Genomic DNA, 12,816 nt, shown 5'->3' on the forward strand with positions numbered 1-12,816 from the left:
TTATTATTATCTTTAATTCCTCTTTTTTAAAAATATTTTCAATGACATGTGTCATCATACTATTCCAAGAGCATGCTCTCTCAATACTCTTAGGTCATGCTCTTGGGCCGGGGGAGAGCATTTCTCCAAGTTATCTCCACAAAAAGCGAATGTAGAGCCATTGGAGATCTCCGGCTAATACTGGGATTGTTGGCGCGAAATTAGTTGGTTGACTTTGCAAAAAAGTCAATGCACACCCAATAGTTAGATACTAAGCACCACGGGAGACTTAGTCACTGGGGGTTGTCGATTTTAATCAGTTAAAACCTTGCTAACATACTTTGTTGTAATCTAAGTTAATTAACTATAACACCTAATAAATTCACGCGATAAGTATCGAATAGAACGAAAACGCAATAATTAATTTATTAATTAGAGCTGAATATTCTCATTGATATCACAAACTTCTAGAAATATTCTTTTATAACACACATGAAGATAAACCGGGCTGGACAACTAAAGGAAAAACATGAAGATGAACACCTCCATGAGTTCCGGCTAAAACTGGAGATGAACAAACTTGTCACTTTAGTACATGCTCTAGGTCTAGACTAGAAACTAAACTATATCCAGAAGGGGGTTGGCTGATTCTAGGTTAAAGCTACACTAGAAAGGAAGTAAATTGCACTTTGTTGTGTGTTGTGTTTGTTGTCTTCTAATTGATCCTTCTTCTTATATTTATACTTCATAACTACGCATAACTTCATTGTCTCTTTAGAGGAAAATGATTTGAATCATTTATGATAGAAGGTGGTTTAGCTGCCAAAACTGCTTTTGCGTTATTCTGATCAATTCTCATTCCATTTTTATGGAGGAGAAATCCTAAAAAGTTACTGGCTTTAACCCCAAATGCACATTTCAATGGAAATATCTTTAGATGATATTCTCGCCTTCTTATAAATGACTGAACCAAATTTTCTTTGTCTTAAAAAAATCATTTGATTTCACAAGTATGTCATCCACATAAACTTTCATTATCTTACCAATCATATCTTTAAAGATTGCATCCATGGCTCGTTGGTCTGTAGCACCAACACTTTTTTGAAACCAAATAACATAGCTACATATTCAAATAAACCTAATGACTTTGGACATCTAAAAGCTATCTTATGACAATCTTCAATCCTTAATTGGTGATAACCTGCGTACCCATCCATAGAAGATATATATTCTAATCTTGATGCTGCATCTATTAGAAGATCAGCTACAGGCATAGGATATTGATGTTTAGGTGTTGTTTTATTTAAGTGCCTAAAGCCAATACAAATTCTTATCTTGCCATTTTTCTTATCCAATGGGACTATACTAGAAATCCAATTAGCGTATTGGCAAGACCTTATGAACTTTGCCTTAAGGAGTTTGTTTATCTCCTCTTGTATAGGTTATGTTAGTTCTGGTGCCAGTCTCCTAGGACTTTGAGCCACAGGCTTATATCCTTCCTTGATAGGTAATTTGTGTTCTATTATTGTTCTATCAATACCAGGCATTTCATGGTGCTCCCAAGCAAAACAATCTTTAAATTCTTTTAGAATTTCAATTCTTTCATGTTTTTTTCTTGATTAGTGAGAAGTTTACTTATGTAGGTAAAACACGAATTTTCATCATCTCCTAGATTTACTTCTTCTAATGGATCATGAACTTCTTGTTTAATATCCTCACTTTTAGCCCATACTTTCTCATCTTCCTCTTCTAGAGGTTCGGAGACATATAAGGTGGAGCAATATGTACTAGAATTTTCAAGAAAATATTCCATATATCTTTTAAAAACTAAATCTTTCATAACTTGATATACGATAGGGGTAAACCCATTACAATATTTTTCAAGGTTTATAGACATGATAAACTTTTAGAAAAACGTAATCTAACTCTATAAACTAACTAGAGCTAGTGATTGATCATAGCTTGACGCCTACTTAATAAATTCATATTTTGATTGAATATCTTCAACTTCTGAGACGTCTTCAGTTTCTTGAATGAGAATTGCACTTGAGTCTTCTATCTCTTGGTGAGTTTAACCTCAATCCTGATGTTGGGAACTGATTTTAAAGAGTCCCTGATAAACACGGAATCAGGAGATGTAATTAGGCAAATTCCTCAGCTGCTTGTACCACTTTTCAAAGGTATCACCATTCCACAGTATTAAGACCTGATGAAGTGATGATGGAATAACATAATTATGATGTAATCAATCTCTTCCAAGTATGGCATTAAAATCAATACCATTTTCTACTATGAAGAAACCAGTAAAAGTAGTTTTAGTACCTACTTTGATCTTTAGAATAGCCATTCCTTCAACTTTTTCAGATAAATCGGAAAAACCAGTTATGTTGATCTAGATATTATGCAAATCCTTTCTAGTCTTTCCTAACTTTTTAAATACGAAAAATTGCATAATATTGACAGTGGCTCCAATATCTACCAATACTTTGCCCAAACGTACTCCCTCAAAGTCCACATTTAAGAATAAAGCCTTAGTATGTTTATTATCAACACCCTTTGATCTAAATATTTTTTCTATGATTAGTTTCTCCAAATAATATTTTAAGGATGTTCTACTAGGCATTCTTGTGTGAGGTGGATTTAAGTAAGAGGATAAACTTCGAGAAGAAGTAATTAATTTATCTGCTTTATCTTCCTTATCAACTTCATCTACCCATGATGCAGCAGTAGTCTGAAATGCTGACTGATCCTCTTATCTCTTAAATTATGTTGGTAACATGACCACGTTGCATTGCATGTACTGACCTTCATGATTTCCTGGCTGGGATTCGGTTATCAATGGATCTCCATCCAGCAATAAATCACTATCGGATATCAACAAATCCAGATCTTCGGATCCAAATTCAGAGTCATATTCTTCATTAACACCACTTCCTACAGCCTCTTTCATAAGATAATCTTTTTCATGCTGCTGGACGTCCATCTCTAGAGACGAAGAACTCGATTGATTTTCTTCTGGAGGCAACAACCTTGTGATACCAGCTTGAAAAGCTTCTTCGTCGCTTTGCACATTTGCTATGAGAGACTCTTGCACATTTTGAGTGCTAATTTGAGCTCTTGCTGCTGCAGCCCTGAGGCTCAATTCTTTCATCTTTGATGAATTACTTTGATGTAGGTTCTAGTCATCCTGAGATGATGCTACCCTTACCATTGACTTAAGACTTGTATCCCCTTGAATCATCTTGGACTTTTCCTTTCTTTTGAGAATCTTGGGGATATGAATTTGACTTACATCTGCTTCTTTTTCTTTTGAGAAAAAGTACGACCTATATCGATTATTTTTTCTTGGTCCTTGACTCCTGGACCTCTTTTGGAATGTGCGTTCATAAGCAGGGACATATGTAGGATCATTTGGTATGACATGTGTTCTAATCATTTTAAAAGTTAATTTATCTGAATGTTGTATAATATGAGCACTATAATAGGGGGGTGAATTATAGTGAGAGAATAAGCTATATACTTTTTGCGGAATTAAAAGTAAACTTGGGAACAAACAATGGGAACACGAGAGATTTTACGAGGAAAAACTTCCTAGGCCTAGTAGGAAGAAACAACCTCGACCACAAGGGATTTTAAACAACTTTCCACTATAACAGGCCAAAACAACTCTGATTACAACCTATTACTTTTCTCTCGATTCTCAACTTAAGTCACTCAACTCAAGTTCCCAACGACAGTTCCCACAACTGACGTTTTCTCTCAAACTTCACTCGAAGTTCCTTTCTCTTTCTCTTTCTCTTTCTCTTGCTTCACTCAAGGCTTTCTCACACTTACAAGAGTTCACTCAAACCCTTTTTCTCAAAAATACACTTTATAAAATAATGGAAGAGTAATAAACTCGATTAATGTAAGTATGAATTCTCTTAAGGAAAAGGCACTGACACTTTAGATAACTTAAGACAAATTAACTAAGTCAGACATAATTTTGCTCAAATGAATTAGGCGCCTATTTATAGACAATTAAGACAAGACATGTTCTCCACTGATTTAGACCATTATCACATGTTCTCCATGATGTTTAATTAATTAATTACATTAAATTAATTATTCCATGTCATGTAAAGCATCCACTTATCCACTACTTCACTTCATAGAAGCAGTAACACATTACGTGATTTTTACAAACTTGGAGATTAATTAAACTTATTTTAATTAATTAAATACTTGGAGGATAATTAACTTAAGCCACTAAATCCACTAACTACGTAAAACGTGTAGCAGTAGGTTTAGGCGTTCAATCTAGTTTTTAGGAAATAAATAAATAAAATACTTTAGCTAGTTTTTAGGAAAAATATCTTTTTCAAAATCTTTTATAAAACCGGAAAAACAGTTTTACAAATTAAAAAATCCGAAACATTTAAAAACCGAAAATATTAAGTTTTCGAAAACTAAATCTTTTAAATAAAATATAAAAGATAAAATATATACTTTAAAAAGATAATATTTGAAAATCAGTTAATTTAAAATCAGAAAATCTTTTTAAAATCTTTTCCTAACAAACTTAAACTAAATTCCTAAAATAGTGGATCTTAGTCAAAATATCCCTAAAAACTCTAACAACTATATTGGGCACATATTTCACTTAGGCGCACAATATTAGAGTTCCTTAGGAGTTCCTAAATTAGTTTTAAGTCTTGTTCCCTAATCTTTAAGTCTTGTTCCTTAACCTTGTTCCTATAGTGCCAGGTTTGTTCCTTTCATGGGAACAGAACCAAGTTCCTTTGAGAATTCACCACAAACTTAATTAAGCTTTTACTCAACCTTAACAAGAAGATTAATAAATACCCAATGTATTCTAATCTTCATTCCGTGCTTGATTCTTCATCTCTCGAACATCTTTACTTCGATCTTGATTAATTCTCCGCTTTAATCTTCAATCAAGTATTCTCTTAGCTCGAGCATGAATTACCTTGCAACACCATAAATAAAATATACTATGTCTTTTGTGGTTAGGTCATCTTCAAAACTCAAGGGTCAACAATTTCCCCCTTTTTGAAGATGACAACAAAAGGCATATACTAAAATTAATACACATAAGTCATATAAAAATAATTTTATCAAAGTATGTAACCAAGTTAAATTAAGTATTATAGACTCGTTTATTTTATTTTGTAAAGTAGAAATATGAGAACATAATCCATGACAAAAAAATTTACTCTGATTGCCTTTATCTTTCCCCCTTTGGCATCACACCACCAAACTTGTGAGAAATAAGTTGGTTAGTATAAGCAAATAAAGCATTCAACTCTCAAAAACCGCAATCCAAGAATATTAGCCATTCATTTAGACGCACACATGCAAAAAGATCAAACTTAGAATTAGCAAATTAATAAGTTCCATTGTAGCATGATTAAAGGAGAAGGATAGAAAAAACAAATATTAAACAAAGTTCATGCACTACAAGAAAATGATAAAACAACGACTGCTTAACAGCGACGGTCAAAAAAACCGTCGTTGAAAAACAACGACAGTTTCAAGCCGTCGCTAGGTAGATTAATGTGCCTCTGAAATTTTGTTTACCTAAGGCGACGGTCTTAAACGGTCGGTGATGGAAGGAAAAAAGGGGTTAACATAAAGTGGCGTTTTCAGTCGGGTTTATTTCAACGCAACTTAAAAGGGTGAAGTTGCCTCTTTCAATCGGCAAATTGGAGAAGGCAAGAAGCCATTGACGCCGACCTCATTTTCACTCCGCCTCTTTGCCGCCGGTGAACACTGCTTCATTTTCTGTTCGTTTTTTTTTGTTTGTTACTCATGAAACCAAACCCTAAAAAGTGGGTTTTCCTTGTCGAATTAAAGCGACATTGCAGGCTGAAGCAGTCACAACTCCCTCCTTTTTCCAGTTCTTCACTGTGATCTATTCCAGGTATTATCTGCAATTACTAGCAAGTTAAGTTTTGTTGTCTTTCATTGAAACTTTAATTCCGATTTTGCTAACTTTTGTTCCGAAATTAGTTGAGAATTTTTTGTATTTTTTCAAATTTCTTGCGATGTTTGTTTAGATTTGCGTTATACTTTTTGCGAGATGAATTCAGCATTCATTTGATAGTAAATACTTCGTTGTTTTCATAAATTATCGATTCTCTTCATGCTAGGGTTTTTTGTTAGCATATTTTGATGCAACATTTTGTAATCTATGTTTAATTTGGCTTGAATTAGAAATTATCTAAGTCTGAATAATTGCTTATTTTCCTCTCTTTTTGTTGAATTTCTGATTGATATTGTTACTTGTTAGTTTATGCTAGGGATATTGGTACTTTCTTCCCAGTTTCTTTGTTGATGAGAGGACAATTCACAAATATCAAAATCTGCAATTTCTCTCTCTCTTTCTTGATAAAGATACTGCACAAGCATTTCAATATATCCTCTGATCATTTTGGGTCGGGTTTTGGGCCGATCTTTTTGGCCCGCGGTCGGTCCTGACCTGAAATGTTAAGCTCACAACTGCATTACGGTTAGTGTGTGTGTGTGAGAGTGATTTTATTTTTGTCCAAGGTGTATTTCTTATTTGTGATGCAGAATGATTATCTGCAGTTTAGGCGTGAATGCTTATACGTCATATCTTTTATAATTGTTTGGTTTTGATGCTATAGATTGAGCAAAGCCCATGTGCTGATTGGTGGGATGAAGGGAACAGTTTCTGAGGTTTATTTCCCTGATCTCTTTTCCTTTTTGCAATAATTTGCTTGATGTAATATATTACAAAAAGTTTATACCCTGCCGCCTTTTTGAGTATAGTGCAGGTCTGCAAGAACATTGTGTTAGTATTCAAGTATGCCAGGTTGGGATTAAATCGCTCTTGTGGTAACATGAGTTTTTGGATTGTTGGCTATTGACTTACTACTTGCTGAATATTTCATAATTTGATATCTCACAGCAGCAAGTCTGATGCTATGTTCATAATCAAGTTGATATATCCTTGAAAAAGAAATTATAAGGAAATAGTATGAAACTATTGCTAATTAAGTTTTTACACTTATATAATGTGAAATTTTTTGAAAAGTAAATGATATACATGATTTCCTTTTTGGTTGTGGTAAGAGAACCTGATATGGTGATATGGTTAATATGACCATACTGAGAAGCTATTTTACTTGGACTCCCCTCAAGTCATTATATGTATCCAACATAGATAGTTTATCTCTGTTGTGCTTACTTATGATTTCCGAGGATCATATTGTATTTGGATGATATTTCATCATAATTGGAGAGTTTAGTTTATTGAGACTTTTAGTCTTCACGTCTTTAATTATGCTTAAGTTAATGTGCTTTTGACTCTGGCTGTGGCTTGGTTTTTTTTAAATATGAAGTACATATTTTTTAATTTGATCATCTTAAATCTTTTTTTTGCTTAAGTTATGTTTTTGGAATTGATATTTAGGTTGATAAACTGAAGAAGAAGCTCAGAGAGAATAAAACATACATAGGGCTCTCCAAAGAGCCTTTAACAGGCCTTTGGGTGCTCTTCCTTGGTTACCTCCATATCTCCCTCCTAATGTAAGCAAAACTCTTCCATTGAGGTGTTGGTTGTTAATGAGAGCTTATTATATTTTGTGGAATTGAAAAATGTGCAGATGTGTATATTTATGACTTATGTGTATGGGAGGGAACAACACAACATGGATGAACACATGCTAGTCTATTGCTAATTTTCATAGTTGTACAAGAGCATTCAGATGGGCCACATGCTATTCTTTCATTTTTGTCAGCTTATACTCATCTGAGTTATTGTTTTCACTCTCTGTGTTTAAAAGGTTTTTTCTGCCTTTGGGTTTGTCCACACTCACTTCTAATAAAGTGGGGGCTCCAATACCATGCCAAGCAAAGTACAAATAATAGTCAATTTCTAGCAATATCCATTAACCCAAATGTTTTGAAAAAAAAAAGAAAAACAAGCTTAGACTTTGCTTGGGTCATAATTAGTTTAAGACTTATATACATTTTTCAAATTTGAGAAGACGCAGCATACCAACTTAGAGTAACTCATAGCAAAGATCAACAAGTAGTTTCAATTTTGTTGATCAATTGAAACTACTTGTTGATCTTTGCTTTGAGTTAGTGCAGGTGGTGGGGTTGGGTTGCAGGGGGTCAGTGCATGTGGGAGTGCAGTGGTGGGGGTGCAGGGGGTGGACAGGGAGGGGCGGGGGTGCAGGGGGTCAGTGAATGGGGGGAGTGCAGGGGTGGCAGTAGTGGGGGTGGACTTCACGGCTAGTAACTGGACTTGTGCATTTCACTTTCACCCACCAAATATATTTGCAGCACTACAAATACAAGTAGTTTGTGGGTTATAAATTTAGCTTTTGTTTTTGTTCTGGACTAAGATTAAAACTCCCATTGTTGTTCTAGGAATTTATTTCAATGTTACTTGTTTTCTTCATTTATTGCTTGTAGTTTGTGGGTTATATTTATGTTGTTTAATTCTGCAAAAAAAATGTGAGAGATTTCATCTGTACTTTAATTATGAGCCGTCCATTTTTTCTCAGCTTGAAGAGGTGGAGGCAAGGAATTCGACTACTACTTTATTTCCCGACACCGGGATCTATTTTGCGTACATATATTTAATCTAGGTAGTTTGTTTAACTATAGACATTTAGTGTATATATTTATCGGCATCTAGCTTATTAGTTTCTAGATTTGCCGATATATATTTTTGTAGAACCTGACTTCTACTTTATTTCCCGACATCGGGATCTCTTTTGTGTACACAAGTTTAGTTTATTTCATGTAATTATATAAGTATTTATGCAAATTATAATATGTATCAAAATTGCATATTTTTGTAATTGAAAAATTGACAATGTGATGCGATGCGGGCTCAGGTTTAATGTAGTATATTTCGGTGTTATCATGCAGTAGGTACAAGTTTAATTATAATATATAATATTATAATACTATTTAACGTAATAAAAGACAATAACCGACGACTAAACGGTCGTACAAAGAAACTATTGTTGATGGCTACACATCAAGCAACGTCGGCTTCAACAATGAGCGACTGCTTGTAGCCGTCGCTGAATCACCGTCTAGTGGGAGCTGTCGTTGATTTAACGACGGCTCAAAACCGTCGTTGTCTCCACGTCGGCTTGAAACCGTCGGTGTTGGAAAGGGAACGTTGGCTATTTGAGGCCGTCGGTAAAACGGTCCAGAACGGTCGTTGATGTATCACCGACGGCCCAACCGTCGTTATTTTCTTAAACACCGACTATATTTGCAACGTCCGGCTAATACCGACGGTTGGCCGTCGTTGATACTTTTAGCGACGGCTTTTTTCACATTAGCGACGGCTTAAAGCAGTCGTTATTATCGTTTATTCTTGTAGTGATGTTCCCACACACAAAAAAACAACCGAAACTAGAAAAGTTTATGATTTAGGAGAGGGAGGTTGCTCTATTTCTTCCACCACATCATGAAGCGTTGCCATCACTTCTTGATGATTTTCGGCCAATGTATCATTTCCCTTGAGCACAATGTCTTCCAACTTCAACAACTAGAGTTCATTGCTTGAAGGAGGAAGAAAGTTCACCAAGCCGAGCCATATGTTGTCCTCCAAGGCTTTGTCAACTTTGTGCTTAACCCCTTTTACCAACCCATTTAAATCCTTAGCTTCCGTAGCAAACTCCATCATTGCTTCCGAATGACCCATAACCAAGGAAACAAAGAATCCAACTTCTAGCATGAGCTAGAGTATATGTAGAACCAATGGTAGGATTTTGAGAAGACGAGGGAGCTTGAGAAGGATTGGGTTGCGCTGTTTGTTCCTTAGGTTTGGGAACAGCAGTTGTTCCTCAGAATGGGAACAACACCTTTTCCTTAGCTTTAGGAACAGAACAGGAGGGTTTTGAGGTAGAGGGAGGGATAGGATCATTTGTGGTGCTAGGGTAGAGGTGAGGCAGATTTTTGTGGAGATGGAGGAAAAGGAGGATTGGTTTCCATGGGAACAGGAGTCGGTTCCCTAGAAGGAGGTAGGTTAGATTCATAATCTTCCCTATCAATCACCTTTACTTCATCTTCCTCAAACTTTCTCGCATCAACAAAGGAAAATTAAGCACTTTCAATTTTGAACCCTTTGACTAGCTCTAGTGCTTTAAACCGGTTTCACCACCTCATCAACCACCTTCTTCCCTTTCTTCTTAGTTTCTTCTTTTTCTTTTTCAATTTTCTTTTCTTTTTGATTTTTCTTTTTCTTTTTCATTTTTCTTCTCTTCAACTTCTTTTTTTCTTCTTCTTCCACTTCATCATCATCATCATCATCATCCTCATCATCATCAAGTTAGCCACTATACTTCTCCATTCACAACACAAACATTCAAGTTATTCAAGGCACGCACATTCAACATATTTCCCGTGAATACTCCAATGGACTGAGTTCCCGAAATTTTACATTAAACTTAAGTAGAATTTCGGTTACTAAGCTCCATACCAACAACAAATCCATTTTCAATGCAATGACTCAAGTGTTGAATCATTAAAGAGGGAAAGTTTATGTGTTTTGAGAGCTAAACAATGAATGAAATTAAATCCAACATGCTAACTTGAGCACGTTTGGAAAGACGAGGCAATAAGCTTTCTTAGGATGTGAAAAAAATTTTGTGATAAGGGAGAAAGAAGATTATGATCAAGAAATTTTTTCCCTTTTGACCACCATATTAACAATCAATTGATCAAAAGAAATTCCGAAAATGGATAGGACCACGTTGTTTCTTGAAATAAACATCGTTCCTCTCACGGGAACACCAAGCATTTACCCAAATTTTAGCATTAAAATCATTTGAGTTCCTTTCAAAGTGGAACAATTTCCTTCTTCATCCATGGAAAAGTTTTCACAAAATTCATCCATCAATTTAGGAATAAACTATTTCCATAACATTTCACAAAAGATTTTCCCAACCTTGAAACTTAATCATATTAAGCAATTGACGAAATTTACTCTTTTGCACCAAGAAACATCAATAAAAAGTCCATGCAATACCTATGTTCGTGGAATTTTTTCGAGCAACCGGTTGTTCCTCTCTCGGGAACATCTGATTCCCCCTCACTTGTTGCATGAGCTTCTTCAACCTCCATTTCAACCGTTCTTCTTTTCTTCCTTTTCCTTAGAATTCTTGATGAAGAATTGGAGAAATATCCATGGGTGTGGTGATTCAATTTTAGTGGAGAAGGAGAGGGTTTTTCGGCTTTGTGGGAGGAGAGAGAGTGAGAAGTGTTTTTGGTTATATTTTGTGGAGTAATTTTCGGTTTTATGAGAAGGAAGGAAAAAAATTTGTTTTGTTTAAGGAAGAAAATAAATATATAAAACCGTGTATTACACGTTTTATGAAAAAAATTCTACCTAATTAAAAAAATATCTTCAACTAACTTGAGAGATATAAGGGAAAAATCAGATTTTTAGGAAATAAAATCTGAACAGAATTTTTTGGTTTTTCGAATTTTGAAAAGAAAAAAAAATCTAAATCGTACACGATGGGAACAGCGTTTGGGAACAATGAATGGAAACAATGAAATTTTGCTACTTTGGAACTCCATTAATTCTTTTAATCCTTTGTCATCACTTAAGGCATAGAATTGTCTTATGAACAATAAGGGGAATATTATTGGACATTGGTGAGCAGTTTTCAGACATTTTTACTTATAACATTGAAATAATCATATAAGATTGTGATGTATTTAAGCAAATAAAAACATCGAAAATGCACATCCAGACATAATGCCAAAGAATTAACACAAAGGGGAATTGTAGCAATCATTTCAATTGATTAAGCCAAGTTCAAGTCTCAATTTCTCAAACCTATCTCTATTTAAGGGTTTGTCAAATGTCTGCAATTTGACGTTCAGTCTCACAGAATTCCATTTTAATAAGACCCTTTTCAACATTATCTTTCAGAAAGTGATGCCTAATATGGATGTGTTTGACTCTTGAATGATGACGGGATCTTTAGAAATACTAATAGCACTAGTATTATCACAATAGATGGGAACACATTCAAAGTAGATTCCATAGTCACGTAGTTGTTGTTTTATCCATAGCATTTGGGAACAACATGCTGCTGCTGCAACATATTCAGCCTCGCTGTAGATAAAGCAACTGTGTTTTGCTTCTTGGTGCTCCAAGAAACTAAACTATGACTAAGGAACTGAACCATACCTGATGTACTCTTCTATTGACCAGATCTCCTGCATAGTCAGCATCCGCAAATCCTTTCAATTCAAAGGTATCACTCTCGAATAGAATAGGCTTAAATCATCTGTTCCCTTGAGGTATCTTAGGATTCTCTTCACAGCTGTGAGATGAGATTCCTTTGGATTGGCTTGAAACCTTGCACATAACCTACACTGAAAGCAATATCAGGACGACTTGCAGTTAGATATAGTAATGAGCCAATCATACCTCGATACTTGGTTTGATCCACACTTTTCCTATAGAATCTTCATCCAATCTGGTTGAATTCCCATAGGTGTATGATTACTTTGGATGCTTCCAAACCATACTTTTTCAATAGTTCCTTTATGTACTTTTGTTGATGGATGTAGATTCCTTCTTCTGTTTGCTTGATTTGCAACCCCAAGAAGAAGTTGAGCTCACCCATCATACTCATTTCAAATTCTTTACTCATGAGATTAGCAAAGTCCTTGCACAAAGATTCATTAGTGGCACCAAATATAATATCATCAACATATATTTGAACAACTAATAAATGTTTTCCTTTTGATTTTAAAAACAAGGTTCGATCCAATTTTCCTCTTTTAAACTCATTTTCAAGAAGGAACTTAGAAAGTCTTTCA

The 12,816-nt window shown here is 34.9% G+C and overlaps 1 long non-coding RNA gene across 2 annotated transcripts; it reads left to right on the top strand.

The window, feature by feature from the left end:
* Positions 1-4,983: 4,983 nt before the first annotated feature.
* On the top strand, positions 4,984-6,801 carry LOC104897614 (uncharacterized). 2 transcript variants are annotated; one of them, XR_007269759.2, is made up of 5 exons: positions 4,987-5,744; positions 5,836-5,902; positions 6,272-6,490; positions 6,630-6,681; positions 6,780-6,801. It is a non-coding gene; the product is annotated as an uncharacterized LOC104897614 (long non-coding RNA). The 2 variants fall into 2 exon arrangements; XR_007269758.2 differs by having other exon boundaries at positions 4,984-5,744; positions 5,836-6,490.
* The last annotated feature ends 6,015 nt before the right edge of the window (positions 6,802-12,816 follow it).

This window comes from Beta vulgaris, chromosome 9 (genome assembly GCF_026745355.1).
Source record: "Beta vulgaris subsp. vulgaris cultivar EL10 chromosome 9, EL10.2, whole genome shotgun sequence".
NCBI lineage: Eukaryota > Viridiplantae > Streptophyta > Magnoliopsida > Caryophyllales > Amaranthaceae > Beta > Beta vulgaris.